General features: G+C 45.6%; 1 protein-coding gene across 1 annotated transcript in view; it reads left to right on the top strand.

The window, feature by feature from the left end:
• lingo1a (leucine rich repeat and Ig domain containing 1a) overlaps positions 1–23,363 on the top strand; it is a 285,088-nt gene that overhangs the window by 157,773 nt on the left and 103,952 nt on the right. Inside the window, exon 3 of the mRNA XM_052062077.1 lies at positions 16,701–16,898. The gene's annotated coding sequence lies outside the window, so the exon portion shown is untranslated. The remainder of the gene's footprint in view (positions 1–16,700; positions 16,899–23,363) is intronic.

Below are 23,363 nucleotides of genomic sequence, written 5' to 3'. Positions count from 1 at the left end.
AGTAACGGCCACCTCGCCCCATTTCGGACGGTCGAAAAGGCAAACTTTGCAATCGGTTGATGGAAACAAAACGGTGGACGTCGACTCCGTTCTTGACGGCTAAAAAGAAACCGAATTTGCCACTTGATTGCTCAAAACAAAGCAATGCCGCCGCGTCTCTATTTTCAACGGCTCAAAAGTCAAGCTCTGCACTTGCGCTATGAAAACAAAATAGCGGTCAGCTGCATGGCCCAAAAATAAAACGGCGTGCTTGGTTTCTTAGAACAAAATAATGCTGCTCCGTTTCCTTCATGACGGTCAAACCTGGAATTTCATTTGTCGACGATCAAAAAGTCAGCACTTGGTATTTAAAGTCCCCCAAACTGCGGTCAGCTCCATTATTGGTCGTCCAAAAGTCGATCTCTGGCCGTAAATGTCAATCTTGGCATTTAGCTTATTAAAACGAAATAACGGCAGTCAGCTCCATTGTTGACCGTTAACCTGCCGATTGGTTTATTCGAACAAAATAATGATGGGAAGCACAAAAAAAGTTTGCTCAGGACTTTGCTTCCCGCCGGGATGGACAGCTGAAATGCTCGCGGTCCTGAGGGGGCGAGGGGTCTTGGAGGGTTCCTATCCTCGTTCAGTTTTCAGTGTCACCCTCCTCCAACACACCCGATTCAAATGATCGGGATCTGCAGTTTGCTGATGAGCCAATCATTTAACTCATTGGAGGCGGCGGACATGGAAAACTAGCAGGACAGCGGCTCTCGAGCGCCAGGCTTGGGAAAAGATGACAGCGGCCATTTCTATTCTCGACAGCCACAAAGGTCATCGATATCCGGTATGGCATTTTCATATTGTACAGTGAGCAATAACGGTGCGGACGATATTGCTTCCCTTGTGAGAATAAACAGCGCTGAGAATGGATGAGCGCTTCATACTGCACCTTTTGTAAAATCATTCTCTGAAAACAACCTCACTTGTTTCCGACTGTATAGCCTGATAAATGCCCTCAAATGGAGTGCGCCTACGCCTGCGAACTCCTACCTCCGAAAACCCCCTCATGCCCGCTGAGCATCCGCAGTCGATTGAGCCGAACCACTTCATACTCGCCGAGTTTTGATTCGGGAAAATGCCTCGTAAGACTCAGCCAATGTGATCAATAAGCCGCGCCCCTCCCCGCTGTGTAATCAACCTGACATTGCAGGTGAAAGTCTCTCCGCCGGTTGGGGGGGTGGGGGGGGGGGGTGAGTGAGAACTTGACCGATTGGAGAACTTGTAACGAATTTTGGCGTCATGCGGTCCGCAGCAGGAAGCCAGCTCTCTGCCGCATCCAAGTAAACAAGCATTAGCGGGCAGCACCTTCGCAGCCTGAGGGGCGGGGGAAGGAATTGGGGGCGCGGAAGGGGGGCGGGGGGGGCCTTCACTCCTGTCTTCTAGGATGTACTCAGCTGCTTTATGGGTGTTTAGTCCGGGAAAATTCACTTGGTTGTTACGATGAAGGCGCCACTACCAAACCAATCGTCTTCCAATAACCAGAGACTGACTCACGCCGCTGCGCAGCCGTTTACTTTTCGAACAAATCTTTACTCACACGAGCTGAACTGCAAAGGACTGTAGACAGGTGTATGCTTGAAATGGATCAAATGTCTTTTTCAAATATGGGTCACCTTAAACAATGAACCCAATCATGAGTAAATTTGAGCTGCTGGTATCGCAGTGTCGATAAATAAAGGGTTGCCACAGCATGAAAATAGTACGGTCAACCTTTTCACCCCTATACCGTTCGCATTTCAAAGTCCCAATTTCACACAACTTGCTTTCCATCTGTCTATTTTGCTCTCAACCTTTCATAAGACTACCGCATGAATACAAAATCCATTTATGCCGTCACGGACATAAAATCGAGCAGGCGTCAATGATGTATGAGGTAGATTGGATGGCGTGTGGCCTGAGGTACGGCATTAAACTGGGTCCCCATGGGTCCTTAAAGTTCATAAAAATCCATTAAAAAGAAGTTGTAAAATTTTGTACTTAATTGGTCTTCGTTTGTCAGGGAAAGCTTCTAAAATCAGTAAAAATCCATAGATAGTAACCTGTGGTGTTCATTTCATGTATTTTCCCCACCCTTCCAATGAATAGTTTTGTGGGAAAATGAGCCTGGCGCCGTTCCCCTCACAACCCGCTGTCGGGCTACATGCCTTCCTGGTTCCCACTCGGCTTTTCCCGCCGTCTCCGATCAGTGCCGATGATGATCACGTGATCACTTCGGGTCATTTCGGGCCAATTTGACAGACAGTATGTCAAATAAATGAGAAAAAGTCCTTAAAATGGCAAAATTAGCCCTCAAAAGTCCTTAAAAGGTCCATAAATAAAGAGCAAGTGGAAGACTGGGAACCCTGACATTGACTTGTTAGCATGTCCTTTTTTTTTTGCTTTCTATTTTCTCAGGCCTGTTGTATCAAGACGTCCAACAAGATCACATTTGTTTATTTCATTTTTTTATTTTCTGCCACATTTTATTAATACGTAACTCCACGTGCTCAAAAACGCCGCACCTGATTCACTGCCCGAGCAATTCTCAGTATCCCATGTCGCGAATTATCGTCATTGACGTTTCGTCTCTAATGACAAAATGAGCAAATAGAGAAAATCAACCCCCTGCTTGCTCGTTCTGTTGGGACCGCTCGCCGTGTCCGCTGACACATGCTTGACTGATTGCGGCCTTCAAAGGAAAAAAAAAAACAAAAACAAAAAAAACACAACAACATTTCCCGGCATTTGAATTGGAATGCGTGCGCGCACGGATTTCAGTTCACGACTGTTGCCGTCTTGTACCCCACATGATGCACACGCCCCACCGCATCACTTGAAGCTCGGCTAAATTAATGCCACTTGACGCTGCTGTTATATCGTAACTATCCGCTTCGTACGGCGTTTGAAGCACGGCATGATACATTTGACAACTTGCACCCATGTTGCTTAGGTCAAACCGTTACTGTCAACCTTGTCGGTATACCTTCACATAACGGCTTGTCATTTTAATGGTTGAGTGGCACGCTCCAAATGTCAAGTCGACAACATTGGCGAGTAACGATCACCATAATCATCGACACACTAACAGTTGTCCTTTTGCTTTTCAATCTTGCGTGTAGAGTTGCAGAGCGCGGACAGCCGGAGACGTGGCGTAGCGCGGATGAGGTCTTCTGTCAACATGGTAGCCCCTGTCACATGGGGGTGGGGGGGGGGGCACAATTTTGCATCAGTGCTACTGTGAGGCCACATCAGACCGCCAACCTATTCAGGTGTATGACACAAGATGCTATTTCAAATAGGGATACAATACGCATGCTTCATATAGTTTTAATTTGTCATCAATCATTTCTCAATGCATATTTAAAAAATCCACGATCCTAATCCAACAACAAAGCATTTCTCACCAAAAAACGCCGACTGGCATGTTATTCCTGCTGCAAAAAAAGGGCTGTTTTGCATAACAGTGACCATTCAAAGACTGCACAAAACTACTGAAGCAAGAAACCAACATGAAGGGCAAGAACTCTTTCTGTGCATCCCCCCCCCAGACATACACACACTCACACACACACACGCACACACAAAAACAATAATGTTGAGGTACAATGTTTATATCATTCCAGATGTGCAAAAAAGTATTTGGCCTACACATATAAAAAAGAACAATAAAGGACCCGGTGCAGCCAAGGTTTGTCTGCCATCTTGTGGTGAATGGTGCTATTACAGTTAAAAACGCATGAGCACGGTCACGAAAGAGAATACCTCATATTATAGGACACGGGCTCAAAAGATTTTTTTCAAGCCGTACGTTCGGGCCAAGATACGAGCTCGGGGAGCTCTTCCCGGTTCTATTAAATTATTAACATGCTTTTGTCTCGACGGGCCGGCAAAGTGAGTGTTGCAGCTTCGCATCAGATAAATCTCGGCGACTCAAACAACTGCTCCAGTTTTTTGCGACTAATGCGAAGAAATAGCGCGGCCAAAATAAAGGCCGGCAGCCCGGTAGTCCAGTGGTTAGCACGTCGGCTTCACAGTGCAGAGGTACCGGGTTCGATTCCAGCTCCGGCCTCCCTGTGTGGAGTTTGCATGTTCTCCCTGGGTCTGCGTGGGTTTTCTCCGGGTGCTCCGGTTTCCTCCCACATTCCAAAAACATGCGTGGCAGGCTGATTGAACACTCGAAATTGTCCCTAGGTATGAGTGTGAGCGTGGATGGTTGTTCGTCTGTGTGCCCTGCGATTGGCTGGCAACCGATTCAGGGTGTACTCCGCCTACTGCCCGGAGACGGCTGGGATGGGCTCCAGCACCCCCCGCGACCCTAGTGAGGATCAAGCGATACGGAAGATGAATGAATGAAAATAAAGGCCGACATCTGGCTTTTTCTCCTGATTCTTTTTCTCCCCCGCTCGTTGGCTCATTGCAAGAGTTTCAGCGCCCCGACTGTTGAGTTGCACTTTTCTAATTTTCCATTCAATATCATTTAGCGGAATGCATTAGTACGTCAGCTCAGACGTATCGATAAGCGGCTACGTATTCCTGTCACCTTCCTACCGGTCCCAGTAACCAGTCTCACCCAAATCTCAAAGGATTGTTGTTGAATGTCGCGCACGTAGCTGATTGATTTGAAGGCATAAAAACTTTGAGAGGTTCGAGACAGGTGCTGAAAGCAGATGGAAATGAGCTTTCTACTAAATCTCTCCCTGTCGTTGAGCTTGATTAATGACCAGGAACTTGAAGCCCCTGTAAAGTGAAAATAAATGTCTCGTTAAATTGACACGCTACAAAGACGTGTGTTGTTAACAACGCTGCTAAATTTGAAAAAAGTCATATTGTTTACTAGGAGAGGCTTCAAGATCATGAGAAACCGTTAACTGTTAATCAAGCGCCACTGCTACAGCCTGGATGCTGCGTCCGCTAGCGTCTATTTGACATGTTAACAGTGTTGCTACACAGTGACAATTTTGGCTCGACGTCGATTTATTGCCAACCACGTGTTTTGCCCACAACATGGTTGACTCCCTAAAAAAATAATAAGATAGGATCTGTACTTTCTGTACTGTTCCATCCCACCACTCATTTTAAGGGAAGTTAAATTCCGAGGTATGTGGCATGAGTGGTCAAAGCTGTTTTTTAATTATTAGCTTCCGCTCAAAATTAAAATCTCTATGTTAACGACTTTGTATTCGAAGAGCGGTGTTCACCTCGGCAGGGTGAGACATGATAATCCGCCTCATCAAGACTTTTTTGTTAGCATCGTCCGTAGCGGGTACGACTGAAGCAGCTTGGAGAGCGCGTGTGCTAGGCAGCGCTTTTTAGCTGCCAAGCGACGACCACCTGGCCTGGCGCTCCCGCTAAAGCGGCGCCGCCATTGCCAGACAAGCAAGGCGGCGCCGCTTAGGAACGTACTGGAATCTCCTCCGTCCCATCCAAAAATGGCCACCGAGCGGCTTGGCGATCCGACTCCTCGTCTCCTCTAAGCAGCTTTCCCATTCATCTCTAATGCCGTATCCAAACTTAATCCACCGCGGGAATTCCCAGCAAGATGCTGGCTAATGACAGCCTCAGATATGCATTTTTTTTCTTCTTTCCCCGGCTTTACTTAAGGAAAAATGCTCGCTATAGCAAGGTGTACCCGTGAGACAAAGACGAACGCGATCCCTCCGCGGCTTCCAGCAGGCCACAACAAACCGGCTCTTGACAGATAATCCATTTTGCGGCCAAAGAATCGGCCACCTGATGGGAATTCAGCGATCCTTATTTTCTTGGCGGGGAAGAAATACTCTCTCTTCAAGGACGGAATAAATGTTGCTCACTCGCAATACCGCCGCTGGAATTTATGTATGGGAACACCTACGCTGTGTCCTAATGTATCTCGGGGCGGCTTTCATGTCACGAGCAAAGAAGGACTGAAAAACGTTAGCACACAAAAAGTGATAAAAGTTGCTCTCTTGTTTGTGCCATCGTCACAAGTCTGACATTTCACTCTAAATTGTACGTGGATGTGATTGTGAGTGTGCCTTCGACTGGCTGGTGACCAGTTCAGGGTGTTGTTGAACAGCTAGCTTGCGAAGTGTTGATAGGTTTCTAAGATAAGATATAAGATAAAATATCCTTTATTTGTCCCACAATGGGGAAATTTACAGCCTCCAGCAGCAAGAATGTATGTAGAAAGAAGAAGAGAAAAAAAACAACAACAAACATCTTTCAATTAAATACAATATGAACACAAATGGATAAATCGCAGTACTATTTACAATTTTCCTTCACATCATTTAATTATTATTATTATTATGATTGTTATTTTTTATTCATCAGCCTGACAGCAGTCGGTAGGAACGAGCGTCGGTATCTCTCCTTCTTGCAGCGCGGGTGTAACAGTCTCTGACTGAAGGAGCTACCAAGTGCTGTCAGGGCGGGCTGGAGGGGGTGGGAGGGACTGGCCATCATAGCTTTTAGCTTAGTTAGCATCCTTCTGTTGCCCACCTCCTCCAGAGTGTCAAGGGAGCAACCCAGGAATTCTACTTGCTGTTTTTGTTCCCGTGACTTCTGGCTTGACAGGACTCTCCGATATTCAAATCGAACCCCCCCCCCCCCCCCCTTCCCCCAAACTGTTAAGTGTTCATTTGGGGTGGCCACGTGCGATGGCGAACCTGTGCACGTAGGCTGCTAACATGCAATTTACAGGCAGCGCATGACGGCAGCTGCATTGTCAACATCAAACGTACTTGCGGCAGCACAAAGCACACTTTGATTACAGAGATGACGCTCCACAATCAAAAGGTATCCGCGTGATGTCACCCGGCATCTGCAGTCGAGTAGCTCATTTAAGACATTTGCGCGCATCCTTCCTCGCACGTGGAACCATTCATCAGTGGGACTTGTTCTTCATGCCGAAGCCAAACCATGTCTGCAGTCCAAGAAGCTGCTCTTCAAATGGGAGTCATTATTCAAGAAGGCATTGGAAGGTGATTGCTGGTGGCGCGCAGCGAATACGCCGCTTCCTCGTATTTCTTACATCCGAGCCTTGGCAGAACATCACCGCGCTCATGTATATTTCACAGTACTTATTTGTTGGTTTGGGCTTGAAGTTTTGCCGAATCGCCGCGCTTGCACTGGCGGCCAGGTGCCATTGCAAATATTAATCACGTTGTCACCGCGGCCGAGTGGGAAAGCATTTTGAGCGGTAGACGCCGCCGAAGCTCATTCATCAAGGCCTGAAACTCTTCTCTGCGACGTGTCCTCTCCTCATCCCCTCCAGAAACACAAACTGCTGCCATCCTACAGCAGATGAGTTTTCACTTGTGTCTCCAGAAATGCGCTTGGATGGCCTTACTCACTATTTTTGGGCTTGGCTGCAAACATCTGCAAATCTGTTTGTGTTCGTCATACTTATCTCCACACCGTGAGTTTGTCATTTTGGAACATGTCATTGTAGATGGTTAAGGTTCAGTCCCACTTGGAGGAAAGGAGTTCTTTTGCGACCATTGGGAATGTTGAATCTGATCGAATGGCCGTGACATGCGGCGTCCCTCAAGGGTCAGGTCTCGGACCCCTTTCATTCAGACTGTTAATGTTGTCAATCAATGTCCCCAGACAGAAGTTCAATTGTATTGTGCCCCTGTCAATATCAAATAAACGACGACATGAATCGAAATTTCCCCCTGTTAAACCAAAGCACACCGGCGGTAATTGTTCTCGGCAATACACAAAAGAGGATTGCTTTTCGAAAGTACCTCGAGTCACCATCTTCACAAACCAACGACCAAGTCCGAAATCCTGGTCTCGATGATTAGTCTTTTTTCTGTTCCTCTTCATTTGAGAGTGAATCAACAGCATGGCTGCTGTTTGGCCAAGTCATGCGCTTTGTTCTTGCCTCAATTCCTTCAGGGCCGGCTCAAGGTTTATTATTTATTGAGTTATTTGTGTTTTCCACACTCGGGAGTGATTTGTGAGTAGTCTGTTAATACAGTTGGTACATTTGTTGCAGTTCTCTGGGCCAGAAGTCTCTCTCATTTCACCTCTCTTAAGAAATACATCAAATACTGAAGCCAGAATACAAGTAAAGTGTTGTTGGCAGGGCCGTTGCTTGAAGGTAGAAGGAAATTTTCATTCAGAGACCTCAGATGCTAAATCGTGGCTGTTTGTAGAGGGAGTGACACACGGGTTACAAAAAGCTTTCAAAATACTCCCGCCTGTTTATCATTTGAGGAGAATTTGTTTACTCCCAAAGCAAATGATTTTGGTTTTGGTACTCCGTCGGAACTTGATTGCTTTGCCATGGAGGTTTTGACATCAATGGACGGAAAATTAGAGGTTGCAAAGGTGCAATCGGGTCCCAATAAGGTCCGATGGGTCAGGCTTAGACATTCGTGACAGCGCCGGCACTAAGCATGCGGCAAAAAAGGTCAATTATGCTGTAATTGTCACCGCAGATTTTGGGGTCAAAACTCCCACCTATGAGCTCCCCACGCCCCTCCCACTGGGCCACCAGCATAATTCTAAATTGCTTCATTGTAGGAAATCACTGTTCTAGAACAGGACACTTATCCAGCGGCGCCGCGGGGTGTACTTCACCTATTAGTAGGCCACACGGTGACCTTCATACAGTCCATCCATGTCCTTTCTACTTCGAGGACTCCACTTTTTAGGATGCAAACACGAGTGAAGCTAGATCGTTTTCGTTCTTGCTTTCAAAAAAGATGAAAAAAAACACAAAGTCCTCAGAAGTGCTGATCAAATGGACTCCGCAAATGTAACTCTGAGGAAAGCAGCGTATTGGCCTTTCATGCGTTGTAATCTTTATGCAACACTTCCACATTGCAACAATTAGATTTGTGAGGCGTTTAACCGCAATCTGGGGTGATTGTTGGCGGTCTCGCGCCTCCATTCTGCAGGCCAGGGATATAATTCTTTGGTTCATGCAAGAACCAGAAGTGTTGTCAACGTTGAATTCTGTAGGAAGCTGCATGTTTTTCCGCTTCAGATTTGCTTCCCTAATTTACAAGTGTCATTCAGTTTCGTGTTGAAGTGCTGTCTCCGTGAGTGAAATTGCAGATACATACGCTTCACCGGGTTCACTGGATTTTCTTTGTATACTTTAGGCTGAAGAAGTCGACATGGCCTTCGCTGTCGTCAAGGTCACAGAAAGCCCGTCGTCCCAGACATTGCAGCCCCCCTCAAAATGGGCTAATTCGGCGGGGCTCACGACAGAGCGTGGACAATAATTCTTGGGATTTTTCTTGAAAAGAGCTTAAGAAAGCGAGGACATGTTTTTAATAGTACGGTGAAGAAATATGAGCGAATTTGAACTTGAGGTAATACGCGACAATATCCATCCATCCATTCATTTCCTGATCCGTTTTATCCACACAAGGGTCGCGGTGGTATTGGAGCCTATTCCAGCCATATTTGGGCAGTAGGCAGGGGACACCCAGAACCGGTTGCCAGCCAATCGCTCAACCGTCCGCGCTCACACTCACACCTTCGGACAATTTCGAGTGTTCAATCAGTCTGCCATGCATGTTTTTGGAATGTGGGAGGAAACCGGAGTACCCGGAGAAAACCCGCCCGACGCTATTAACTCAAAAATAAAACAAAGATAATAAAACATTGCAAATGTTAGCTTTTCTAGTATCTTTGCAGACTTACTTTTATTACATTGTCTTCAGGTCAATGGTACTTGCAAATAGGTGGATGGGCAAAAAAAAACAAACAAACAATTCTGTTGAAGGAGTAGACTTGTACAATTCAGTAAAAAGTACATCAAGGTAAAGTGAAGCTAATGACCTTCTGGTCAACTGACACGCCAGCACCAAGCATTTTCGCCGGCTCAAAATGGACTTGACTTTGAAGTCTTGCAGTCAAGAAAGGCTAAACTGTGCTTTGACGCAGTCTGGAAGGAGTCGGTCGGCGTACTCAATCATCAGCCATCGTTGGTAGCAGCTAGGTCAAGTCTTTTTTCAAAACGGTTGATTATGACACATTGGGTCTTGTTCTTGTTACTTTCTGCACTTTCCTGTCAAGTCGTGCGCTTGAGCAGTGACTCAACAGCGAGATGATTTTGAACATTTTCAGCTGTGCGGAGCCAAATGTCGACTTCAAACAAATGCAGAACGGTAAGAGTCGGTTTGCAAGTCAAGTAAGTTTTTTTTTTTTAATGACATGCGGAGGTGTCAGATACGATTGAGTGCCTTGCAAGTTTGTCAAGATACAAGTAGTTGTCGGACGTATACGCAGTGAATCTAACTCACTTCATAAGAATGCAGCAGTTTGGCAGTTGGCGACACTTAGAGTTCATATTGTGTTTATTCGATGGAGGAGGGTTATTTTTTGCGTGGATCATCGCCACAAATCAGGGCTTGGCCTCTGCCAGTGAGGGTATGGTAAACAAATCCAAATGAAAAAAATAAAAAGGTTGAAACCTATTTTCAGAGACAAGTGTTAGCTTTTCATATTTTGTCGATCGTTCTATCGTCGCCGGATTCGTACGTTTTACGGCGTTTCATTCAACCTTTAAAAAAAAAATTAAAAAAAAGGCCGACACGTTGAACAAACCGCTTTCATACATTTTGCTTTTGTCTTTTACACTTTAAAAAATATTTCCTCAACACCGGCAAAAGTTCATTCTGTATCATTCATCCGTATTATATGTTGCATGACCCTCGTCCGTTAATGGCCACTATCAAACTGACAATTAAGCCTTTACGGCCCCTACTTTGTCGTTTTATGTTGCACAGCACCGTCGTGAAGGGGAAGCCATCAATGTAGATAATGTGTCACATTAGTAAAGGTTGATGCTTTTGCCAGAGATTCTTTAACATTCTTTCACAAATCATAACAAAAAATACTAACTAACATAATAACATGCTAACTAAGCTAAAAGCTATGATGGCCAGTCCCTCCCACCCCCTCCAGCCCGCCCTGACTGCACTTGGTAGCTCCTTCAGCCAGAGACTGTTACACCCGCGCTGCAAGAAGGAGAGATACCGACGCTCTTTCCTACCGACTGTTGTCAGGCTGCTGAATAAAAATAACAACAATAATTAATAATGATAATAATACTTAAATGATGTGAAGGTCAATTGTAAATAGCGCTGCGATTTATCCATTTTGTATTTATATTGCACTTAATTGAACGGTGTTTGTTGTTGTTTTTTTCTTCTTTCTACCTACATTCTTGTTGCTGGAGGCTGTAAATTTCCCCAGTGTGGGACAAATAAAGGATATCTTAATATATTAAACTTTTTTTTCCCTGACCTCACCTCGCTAACACGGCGAATGCTGTAATCCAACCTGGACTTCACCTGTGGAGGCCAAAGATGCCGAGTCGTAAAGCTCTTGAACACAATCTGCGCTTTGGTGCTTGTATAAAGCAGAAGACGCTTCATGTGGAATGTTTTATTCCGAAACGGCTGGCCTTGAATCATTTTTTTTTTATATTCATTTTTTTTAACTTATTTCTCATTGTATTGAATACTAGCCATTTGCAGGTGGGAATACACGCCCGGAATCACCGTTCAGAGCAGAGGCACCATTTTGAAACCATCTGCCTCTAAATGTTGTACAGTGAAACTCCTCTACAACGAAACCTACATGGGCGAAAATACCCTCTAGTGTGAAAAAAATCTTCATGCATTAACACCATCCCCACTCTCCTGCCCCCCCCCCATACAACGAAAAAAAACTGACCCGAATTATTTTTCTCTGCTTTTGCCTCGCGACGATATTTACTACGATGAAGTCTAATCCAACAGCGACCTCTACTGCTTCGTTTGGAAACGGCAACAGCAACCACCACACTGGTTTACACATGCGCAGTAGTCCAGGAAGTATTTGTTATTGTTCGTTTCAGACGCAGCGAGAACGTTGCATTGCTAAAATGGCTACAAAACGGGCCTTTGGATGTCAAGCAGCTAAGACAAGAAGAGCTCTGACGCTGGAAGAGAGGTTAAAAGTGATGTGCCCCGCTTGCTCTCCCAGAGGTCATCTGGGCTGACCTCCAACTCACCCATCAACCTCGTGAGGATCAGTGGTGTAGAAAATAGCTGGATGGCGATTTCATTTTCCTCACTGAGTTGATGTCGAAAGAAGCCGAACAGAAGCGCTGTCTTCTGCAAAGTGTGTATTAAGTCACTTCTGGGCAGCAATTCAAATGAGCAGGAAGATAAATGATGTCACGGCCGCACGTTTGCTTGGTCAGCAGGTTTTTGCCGCGCTCACCGGGAAGTGAATTCCTTACGCGCGTCGTCCAGCTTGCACTGATTAATCGCTCATCTCGGCGTGCTAAATCTCAGCGGGGGCACCCGCTGGCAGCGGTTCGGAACCGATACGCTGAGGCCGCGCCGCAACCGCGTGATGCACTGCAACTTGGGCCATCTGTCCGTCGTCCTCTGCAGTTCCCCGTGGCGAGATTCACTAAGCGGTGTGCCGGCCGTGCGGGTTCTCGCCACCTCACGCTTCCCTCCCCTAATTTCCTCACCTGGTTTGACCGCTCTAGCCCCCCCGCCCCCATTATTGAACTTTGCATAGGCAAATTGAGTCGAGCTCTCCTAATTAGATTGTGTATGTATGTGACTAATTGCACATGGATAATAAGAGCCTGGTCCAAAGAGGTCTTGCATGATGATGGTGCGTAGCTTAGCGAAATGTCAAAACTCTGACAGAAAAAGACGAGCCAAAGAACAATGCCGTGGGAGGTTAACCGACATGGTGACGGGGCAAGCTAATGTTAGCCTGTGTCGTCTTATGATTTCGAGTTATCTTAAATGATGACCCGCGTTTGTTTACATCGCTGTTGTTTTCGTCAACAATGACAATGGCAAACGGATTTTATTCATGCCTTTGTTTATTTTCTCGGACAGTGACATGATAAGCTAAACGAGGTTTTTAGAGTGCTAAATGCTCACCACACCACTCTTCATTTCAAGTTACGAGTTCTCGAAACGGATCTTATACATGTTCATGCTGCGTGACGGTCGCCTTGTGATAAACTTCATAGCTCAATGTTTTCCAGCATAACTCCTGCCGTGTATGGGCAGCTAGCTAGCTTCAGGCAAATGTTAAATTTGCCGTGCTCACATGAATTCATTCGCTAATGTACGTATTACTCTTCTGTGTGGAACATGCAAGGATTTTTTGAAATGTGTTGTAATTTTGGGCCATGTTTGAGTGACTGAAACAAGGAGGGGAATGCGCCATTTTGAATGCCATGTGTCAAAATGAACACTTGGCTTCTGTAATGGTACCAGCATGCTAACAATCAAGATGGCAGCAGGCACACAGATTGACATTTGTTTCACTTGTTTGCTAATTTAGGCCTTTCATTTTTGTTGAAATGGCTTATTTTGTGTATTAAAAAAAGAAAAAAGTTTAAATGCATGATGATGTGCAACTGTTAGACACATACATTCTTATTCACAAATACTTTATTATTTCATTTTTTTCTAATTGAGACAAAAACAGTTTTTTATCATCACAACGAACTAAAATTTGACTAAAACTATTATTATTTTTTTTATCTAAAAGACTAAAACTAAAATGGCTGCCGAAGCACTGGCTCAAGACTGATTTAAGTCACATATCATCTCAGTATACTTCGCAACAGTAGTTAACTAGGTACTGGCACCAGGACTTGGACCTGGATTTGACAGTTGAACAGCATTAATATCGAGTGTAGCTGTGACATAAGGGGCTACGGAGGAGAAAGCAACGCTGAAGTGGAAACTGGGGGGGTACAGTTCAAACCCAAGACAATGATATCGAGCGCTAACATTAGCACGTGTGTTTATACATCATTGACTAATATGTCATGAACTTAAAAAAAAAAACGAAGCTCTGCCGAGGCCAACCTGTTGTGCAGAAAAAAACATTCATCAATTTTCAATTTTTGCTACTTGTGATTCTAGGACAATGACGCACAGTGTCCACCAGAAATAATTAAAAAGCATATTGATAGGCCCTGAAAGTATTTTCTTTCGAGATCTGCCGAAAAATAATGAAAACTTCAGGCTAAATATAAATATTTTCTCAGCGTCAAGCGCTGCACACACTCGGCGTATCCCAATGAAATGCATTAAAAGGCTGCGTTTCATCCCCATGTTAAAACATGAAGTCGAAGGGATCCCTAATCGGCCAATTACCAGAATCTCCATGCTCATCAAGGCCAATTAATTATGGAGGCTGGAAGAAAAACAAGCGGACGCAGAGGGCCGCCAGATTAGCATGGAACGCCGTTGATTTAGACACCGCAGTGCTCTCCAACTGCCGAAACAAAGCGTGTGGCGACGTGGGGTCACGCGAGGTGACCGCCTGTTAAACTCTGGATTAAGGGCGGTGCCACAAGCGGAGAGTCCGAGAATGCCTGCAAAGCGATTAAAATGGAGGGCGGGGGCGGGGGTGGGGGTGGGGGGAATCCATACTACGAATATCGCCGACACATGCCAATTTAATAGCAGGGCATGTGTTAATTTCACCACTTTTTGGCGTCTTTATAAGGTCTGTGCAGGAGCAGGAACTCAAAGATACCTTCTCAGTTGTGTCTGAGAATGCACGTGGACGACTCGTTTTGCCAACGGTCTTGATTTAAACCGCCGTCACGGGTGAATGCATTCACTCAGCTGCTGCTGTGCGACACTTGCGGCAACGTTGCCCAAGTTGTGCACTAGCGTAGCCGGTCGCCGTGCATCACTCGCCTCCTTTATCCGATTACTGCCAGATCATCCTGTGAAAGAGTCAGGGGACTGGTGGCTGACCGGGAAGTGCAAGGAACGAGGAGAAGGGTAGCTTAGTCCATCTTCGTGGCCCAAAATGTTGGGTAAAAAGCCACTGAGGTTTAGAGGGTTGTCGCATACCAAAATGTGTCATCGTTCTTGAAATTGGCTATTCTTGTCATACATAAAACAGCTTATAAACATGTTATAAACAATGACCGATTGTGACTTCATAAATTAACCTCTATCCCCTACAAAAAGACATGATAGGCTCATAAAAACATCCTCTTTTTTTTTGTGTGTGCAATTCCGTCGCTGTTATGACGCCATTGCGTATAGTGAGAATTTTTGACGATGAGCATTCCGTAGCGTATGGCCGCCACGTTTTGCCGGCCTCGCGTTGTCCTTCCAGTATGCTCTCTCTCATCCCTTTACGCGTCCTCCGTCCTTCACTTTGCCGCACACGAGCGACGGCATTTCGCAGCGCCAGATGTTTCCCGCCGTGACATTTCGCAACATCCGAAGGCAGCGCGGCTGCTGAGTCAGGCGGTTGAGGTCGAAGGTTAAAGATGGCTCGGCGTCACGTTGCTATTTAGCTTGCGGCGGAGCAAACATTGTTTTGGCAGGCAATGTTTGTTTGCCTCTTTGGGACGGAAGAAAAAAAAAAGGCATGCAGCATGTCATTCTTCTTCCCCACTATTGTTGTCAGAATGTGTATAGTTGAAAAGATGTTCCGTAAATTGCTTCCATGTTTGACGGATTTACATTTCAGCAGGCAGGGCCGGCGCATCCATAAAGCAATATTGGCAGATGTTAAGGGCGGCGGCGGGCAAAATGGGCATTGAGGACAAAAAATACTTGTGGGTATTAATTACGTTAGTTTCTGTTCACTCTTAAAATGAAAGTGATAGTTGGCCTTTGGATAAAATGGCAAGCAAAGCCCAATTATTTTCTTTTTCATTCATTCATCTTCCGAGCCGCTTGATCCTCACTAGGGTCGCGGGGGGTGCTGGAGCCCATCCCAGCCGTCTCCGGGCAGTAGGCGGGGGACACCCTGAATCGGTTGCCAGCCAATCGCAGGGCACACAGAAACGAACAACCATCCGCGCTCACACTCACACCTAGGGACGATTTAGTGTTCAATCAGCTTGCCATGCATATTTTTGGAATGTGGGAGGAAACCGGAGCACCCGGAGAAAACCCACGCAGGCCCGGGGAGAACATGCAAACTCCACACAGGGAGGCCGGAGCTGGAATCGAACCCGGTACCTCCGCACTGTGAAGCCGACGTGCTAACCACTTGACTACCGGGCCGCCCCAAAAATTACTTTTGGGTATTAATTACGTTAGTTTCTGTTCACTCTTAAAATGAAAGTGATAGTTGGCCTTTGGATAAAATGGCAAGCAAAGCCCAATTATTTTCTTTTTCATTCATTCATCTTCCGGGCCGCTTGATCCTCACTAGGGTCGCGGGGGGTGCTGGAGCCTATCCCAGCTGTCTTCGGGCAGTAGGCAGGGGGACACCCTGAACCGGTTGCCAGCCAATCGCAGGGCACACAGAAACGAACAACCATTCGCACTCACACTCACACCTAGGGACAATTTAGAGCATCCAATCAGCCTGCCACGCATGTTTTTGGAATGTGGGAGGAAACCAGAGCACCCGGAGAAAACCCACGCAGGCCCGGGGAGAACATGCAAACTCCACACAGGGAGGCCGAAGCTGGAATCGAATCCGGTACCTCTGCACTGTGAAGCCGACGTGCTAACCACTGGACTACCGGGCCGCCCCCAATTACTTTCTGTCATATGAAAAAAATAAATCCAAATAAGTCCAGATGACACCCCAGCCCCCTCCCAACTACTTCCCTCTGCCGCCCACTTTTGACCGATTGCTATCGCCGATTGACTTGATGGTGCAACACTTTTAATTTTACTTTCATTTTTTTTTGGACAGTCCCTTTGCATTATTTCCAGGAGGCCGCTTGCTGACGACACACTTGATGCCCAAGGAAGTGTGTCGGGTCATCAAGTCTTCCTGCAGGGACTCCGGCTGACTCTTAATCCACTCTGAAGCCCGACTTGACCCGCCAAACTCCAAACATGCCACTAGGGTCACTAACTGCTGCTCTCCGCCACGCCGTCGACCCAGCACTTCCTCGCCGCTGCCCAAAGGTACATTTCACTTGATGAATACTGCATGCTCTTTTTTTTTTTCTCTTAATCAGACCACCCCATGCTGCTATTCACTTCGGAAAGAGACTGAAAATCCATCTGAATCACAATAGGCTGAAAGCCTGAGGGTGTTTTGGCTGCCTTTGCTTGTGTCAGGTTTTATTCCTCGCCTTAACTTTTCTGAAAATGACATTTTGCAACGGACAATGGCGTGTCGATTACCGGACTAGGCTGCCCTAAAAGACCTTTTCGTGAGGTTTCCAACCCGTAGGTGGCGGGGTGGCCAGAAAAGCGTTTCACAACTGCTGAGCTGAGCTGAAACCATGACAAAATTGTATACCCCCCCCCCAAAAAAAAAAAAATCGTGGCTAGTTTGCAAGTAGAAGTGTGCGAGGCGTTTCAGGAAGTCTGTTTGAATTTCCACCATGTCTTTTTTTTTTTTTTTTAATCAATTTATCCACCGTCGAAATGTAAATGTTCAGGGGTCAGGAACCTACGGCTCGCGAGCCAGCTATGGCTCTTTTGATGATTGCATCTGGCTCGCAGGTAAAGCAAAATATTCTCTCTGGTTTAATCCACTCATCGATTTATTTATTTATTTTTTCACCGCGCATGTCCTGTTCAGGGCTGCAGTTGGCTGCAGGAGCAATTTTAATTGGATGATACTGGCCTATGTCGGCCGTTGTTGGGTAAACAGGAAAACGCCCCCTTTTGAATCAGTCTGTTCGGTCAATAGCTCAATGCTAACCCTTCGACAAAGCAGATGGTGAAAAGAAAATAAGAGATGACGAGTATTCGCACACTTCAGGACGAATGCATAGAAGGATTCAAATCGCCTTTGTGGAGAGAAAAGATTCTGCGGTGTGTCTAATTTGCGATGACAAAATTGCACTGATGAAACGGTCGAATGTAAAGCGGCACTTTGACACGTGCCATGCTACGTTTGCATCAAAATACCCTGCGAGAGACATCGGAATGAAGCGTGCAACCTACTGAACAGGCTTCGAGCTAGCCAGCAGCAATTCCGCATTTGGACCCGGCAAGCCGACTATAATTCTGCTAGCTTTGCTGGATCTTTTGCAATAGTGAAGAACGGAAAACCATTCACATTAATTGTGAGCATAATCACAGCATTATTTTAAAAGAAAAATTCTGAGGCTGGGCGGCCCGGTAGTCCAGTGGTTAGCACGTCGGCTTCACAGTGCAGAGGTACCGGGTTCGATTCCAGCTCCGGCCTCCCTGTGTGGAGTTTGCATGTTCTCCCCGGGCCTGCGTGGGTTTTCTCCGGGTGCTCCGGTTTACTCCCACATTCCAAAAACATGCATGGCAGGCTGATTGAACACTCTAAATTGTCCCTAGGTGTGAGTGTGAGTGCGAATGGTTGTTCGTCTCTGTGTGCCCTGCGATTGGCTGGCAACCGATTTAGGGTGTCCCCCGCCTACTGCCCAGAGACAGCTGGGATAGGCTCCTGCACCCCCCGCGACCCTAGTGAGGATCAAGCGGTTAGGAAGATGAATGACTGAATGAATGAATGAATTCTGAGGCTTATTATACTGACATTTTGTTGAATTAACTTTGAAAATGTATTATATGGCTCTCACTGAAATACATTTCCAAATATTTTGCTTTCATGGCTCTCTTGGTCAAAAAGGTTCCCAACCCCTGGTCTATTTGAAGGAGGCATTGATTACAATTGGGTGTGTGCGTGCGTGCGCGTGGAATGTGTGTGATCGACTTACAGATATCGGTTGATGTATTTTAATTTTTCCACATCTGTGTTACAATTCAGATGGCACGTAATGGCAGCATTTAGAATCAGAATCATCACATTTATCACCCTCTTGGTTGAAAGTATTTATTTCAGGGAGGCATTGCTTAACATTTCTGTGTGTGGATGGATTTCGAGACAAATGGTCATGATGCAGCTTCTCTACAATGGGAACGTTAGATCGTGCCATCATCTGTTCCAAACATTCATTCATTCATTTATTCATCTTCCGAGCCGCTTGATCCTCACCAGGGTCGCAGGGGGTGCTTGAGCCTATCCCAGCTGTCTTCGGGCAGTAGGCGGGGGACACCCCGAATCGGTTGCCAGTCAATCGCAGGGCACACAGAAACGAACAACCATTCGCACTCACACTCACACCTAGGGACAATTTAGAGTGTTCAATCAGCCTGCTACGCATGTTTTTGGAATGTGGGAGGAAACCGGAGCACCCGGAGAAAACCCACGCAAGCCCGGGGAGAACATGCAAACTCCACACAGGGAGGCCGGAGCTGGAATCGAACCTGGTACCTCTGCACTGTGAAGCCGACGTGCTAACCACTGGACTACCGGGCCGCCTGTTCCAAACAAAGTTGTCTATTTGGGTCGATTAGTTTTTTTGTCGATGATGCACCGGGTCATTCGGTGTGTGATACATAGCTTTTATTAAAATCGGGTCGACAATTGTAGGAAACTGGCATGACATGAAAGGAAACAATAGCTTGAGACTTGGAGAGGTTTCTATCTGATGGAAATTGCTAGTTATGATACTTAGCGGGATTTGCTTCATTGGCATCTGTGTCGAACCTTAAGCCCATTAACGATATCATTCAAAGCATTGATTTTTTTTTCGCTGAGCGGCAGATTTAATCGCCCCAAATCAAAGGTTTGCAAGTGATAAAAGCAAACGGGTAGCAGAGATTTCCTTTATTTCTTGATTTCGAAGCAGGGCCACAGCACAAACAAACATGCCGGGGGAGCAAAAGGATTATTCACTCATTTCTGATCCCCCAAGATTGTGGGCGTCTTTGACAAAAATAAACGGAGACCTTTCAAATCAAAAGCCTTTTTGCTCGCACGTGTGTGTGTGTGTGTGTGGGTGTGGGTGGGTGGGTGTGAATGAAGAAGGGTATAAGTATAAGTGTGTGTGAATGTGCACGAAGCCACAATCGGATCCATGCCAGTTGGCGGTCAATAAAACTAATATAAAGTAAGTGCTTCCCATTTGATGACACGTACCAAGCTAAACGAAAGACAAGAGAGCTGTCTTCATTTTTGCACATTTCATGCACAATGTAATTAAACGTGCTGGACATAATTATCTAAACTAAAGAAATAAAATAACATCGAAATTAGGTCATGTATAAATATGTACATAACAAAAGAACGTGCACCACAAAAACTTGGTCTTGGAGAATATGTTTTGAAGACCTGAATCAAATTTGTATGCAGCATCTCATCTAAATGCCGCTCCACCGCGTGTGCTTTGAATTCCGGCTTCACTACTTATAGACATTTTAAATCTATACCACAGCTGACTAGGAAGCCGGTGTCAAGACTTGAGGACTGGGGTCATACGTTCTGACCTCTATAGTGGTGAAGCAAGACAGCAAAAGGATGGGTGAATAAAATTTTGGCCCCCGATCAAGCTGCGTGTGGATCAGATTCACTGCATTTCCACCACAAATGATGTCGTTCAGTGGGACGTGAAACTACTGCTGATGCTTCAGCAAACCACCTGACTCCAAATGTTTGTTTGCCCCGAATAACATCATTTGACTTCCAAAAATGATGTCTTGAAAAACTCCCTTTTGCCCGTGCAGCCCCACCAAAATGCTGCTGTTTGCCACTAAGGCGATTCATGTTTCCCTCGTGGTGCCATATTTGACCCTCAATGTACTGTACTGTGCCCTAAAAACACTGTTTAGACGTACAACACCATCTTTTGCACCCCCCTGGCCCCCCCAAAAAGAACAACAATGGCAAAAGAGAAAAGCATCTATTTGAGGGAGGCTGCATATTCATTTAAATAGTTGGCTCAGGATGGAGCACGTCGAAATTGTTGCAACGGCGATGGAACATAGAATATGAAAATGCAAATGTATGCAAGGAGTATATTTTTCTCTTGCCAGCCGGTTCATGTCTCTCTCTCTCGCTCTTTTTTTTTAACATTATGTGCAGCTGCATTGAATTCATTACTATGCAAATATAGAAAAGATACATTACGTAATAGGAAATTTGGACTGGAAACACTGTAGAATTTGCATTTTAAACATTTTCTAGCAGATGCCGAACCGAGCAATTTTTTTTTTCTTGGGGGGAATATACTCCTGATACGTTCCAATCCCTCTGACCTTGACGTTTTAACTTTCCCTGCATGACTGTTATTATTTCCGGCGTATTTTCGTTAGTTCCGTTAGTTCTTGAACTTTTCTGTCTTTTTGTGCTTTGACCGTAATCCCTTCATCCATTTTCTCATGGAATTGGGCCGTGGTTGCAACAGACAGAATTGCGTAACCCAGGTGTTCCCAGCTACATCCTCCATGTGGTCCTGGGTGTAAACTTCCAGGCGTTTCCCCAGTCCAGATAATTCGTCTAATCCCTCCAGTGTGTTGCGGGGTCTCCCACCTGTTGGACGTGGCCGCAACACCTCCATTGGTAGTTCACACTCATCCTGCATTTTAATCCGTAGACCGACCATCATAATCCGACTCCGATGAGCCTTGCTTGCGTAAGAGACTAAGACGCTCAAATTCTTGTTAAAAAGAAGAAAAAAAAGAAATCTACGTTTATAATAGAATACAATTTGTGACAATATATTTTGCTGCGCAGCACATGCTGTCGTTCACAAAACAAAATGCCGTTTTGCTCCAAAGCGCCATTAATTTTTTTTTCTCTAAATGCTAAATGCTAGCTTTTGCCCTACAAACACAATTTTTATTGTTCTACGGTAATCCTTCATTCATCGCGAGGATTACATTTCAGACCGCCCCCCACAAGAGACAAAATCTGTCAAATAGCAACCATGAATACATCGGGATTGGCTGGCTATCTCCTAGCGATAGCTTTAGCCACATTGCCAGTCAGTGACGGTGACAGTTGGCTATCGGCAGCTGCGCTCGAAATGGGCCTGCGTTTGCTGTATTTTGTTGCTGTTTGTTGAATAAAGGTATTGAAAGAACCACAGCGGCTGTTTCCATCCTCCCGCTATCCAAACCAGATCAAGGTTGCAATTCCTTCTAGCTAGCGGTGGTCGGCTGTCTTCAATTAGCTGATGATGGCTACGTTACTGGAGATGGTCAGTTGAGTATCTGTACTGCTCTGTCCTGTACAATAAAAAATACGGGCTGCACTGAACCCACAAACCGTGAACAATGAGCGATGACTGTACGAAAAAAAGGCTAAATTTGGCCGTTATCTTGCCTCCTAAAATGCTATAATTTGTCCTACAAATGCTATGTTTTGCCCTAAAGTTCCATCGTTTTTCCCTATGATCATTATTTGGCCCCCAAAAATGCTATATTAGCTGCAGTCTGCGCAAGTGCGGCAGCAAGCAAGGGCTCGCGATTGTATGATGACTCTGCCGCTGCTTGGATCCATCACCGTAATGCTAATCTAGCTTGTCCCCGTGGCGGGAGGCAGTGCCAAGACCCGTCAATTGAAAAGCCTCATTGGTGCCAACCAGCCATTTCGACTGAATCCATCAACTCCATCAAGTGCGGTTTGATCGAGGGAGAATTTTTGCATTTTTAAAGCCCTCGTCTAAATGGCATGTGGCGCGGAGGGGGGTCGATGTTTGTCTTGCTGATCCATTTGTGATGAAAGCTTCACGGGGGAGACACGGCACGTCACATCAACATGCGACTCTCCGACTGGCATCTCCTTTGGGTTTAGCGAACGCTAATTTGTACACGGCGATGACAAGCGAATACCTCGTCTTTCCGAAGGCGATAAGAGAGTGGCTTGTCGAAACATGCCTGCCCCTCCATCTGTCTCCATTTACTTTTTGGATACCGGCGCTCTTTGGAGTGTTTTTACCCTGCCGCCAACCCGCCATCGAATGGCGGGATTGCAAAGTGGGAGGCATCATTCTCCATAATGGATGACTTGGACGTTATCGGCCAAATAGGACAGCTGATGCCAGCTAGTGATCGGGGTTCCGTGTTTTTCCATCAGAAGGAAGGCTGTTCATTTTGGCATCATTGTCGATTTATTGTCACTTTCGCCATATTATTGTACTGAGCAGCCTGCGCACATCGCTTTTCAACTTCCATTTCCTGTTCAATCAATGTCATTGCACTTTGCCATCAGGAAAGAAAACAAACTTAGGTTAGTAAAAATGTTTGATTTGATGATTGATAAAAAACTAAACATATTTGCCCCAATTTGGCCTCAAAATTTTATTTATTGCCCCCAAAAGACCTAAAGTCTCCTATGCTTGCCCCCAACATCTATATATTATCCTTAAAAAAACTGTTAGCCCCCCCAAAATATTTTTTTGACCCAACAAGTGCCATTTTTTTCCTTTGATATGGAAAATGCTATACTTCCTCCATAAAATATAGTTCACCCCCAAAATTACCCCCCCCCCAAAATAAATCTAAGCAAAATCGCTACATTCTGATTTAAAAATTCAAAATTTTGCCTTGCAAAGGCAAAATTGTTGCCATGATAACCCTATTTGTTCCCAAAATATCACT

Source organism: Hippocampus zosterae, chromosome 3 (genome assembly GCF_025434085.1).
Source record: "Hippocampus zosterae strain Florida chromosome 3, ASM2543408v3, whole genome shotgun sequence".
Taxonomy (NCBI): domain Eukaryota; kingdom Metazoa; phylum Chordata; class Actinopteri; order Syngnathiformes; family Syngnathidae; genus Hippocampus; species Hippocampus zosterae.
This window is presented reverse-complemented; position numbering and strand designations above follow the sequence as displayed.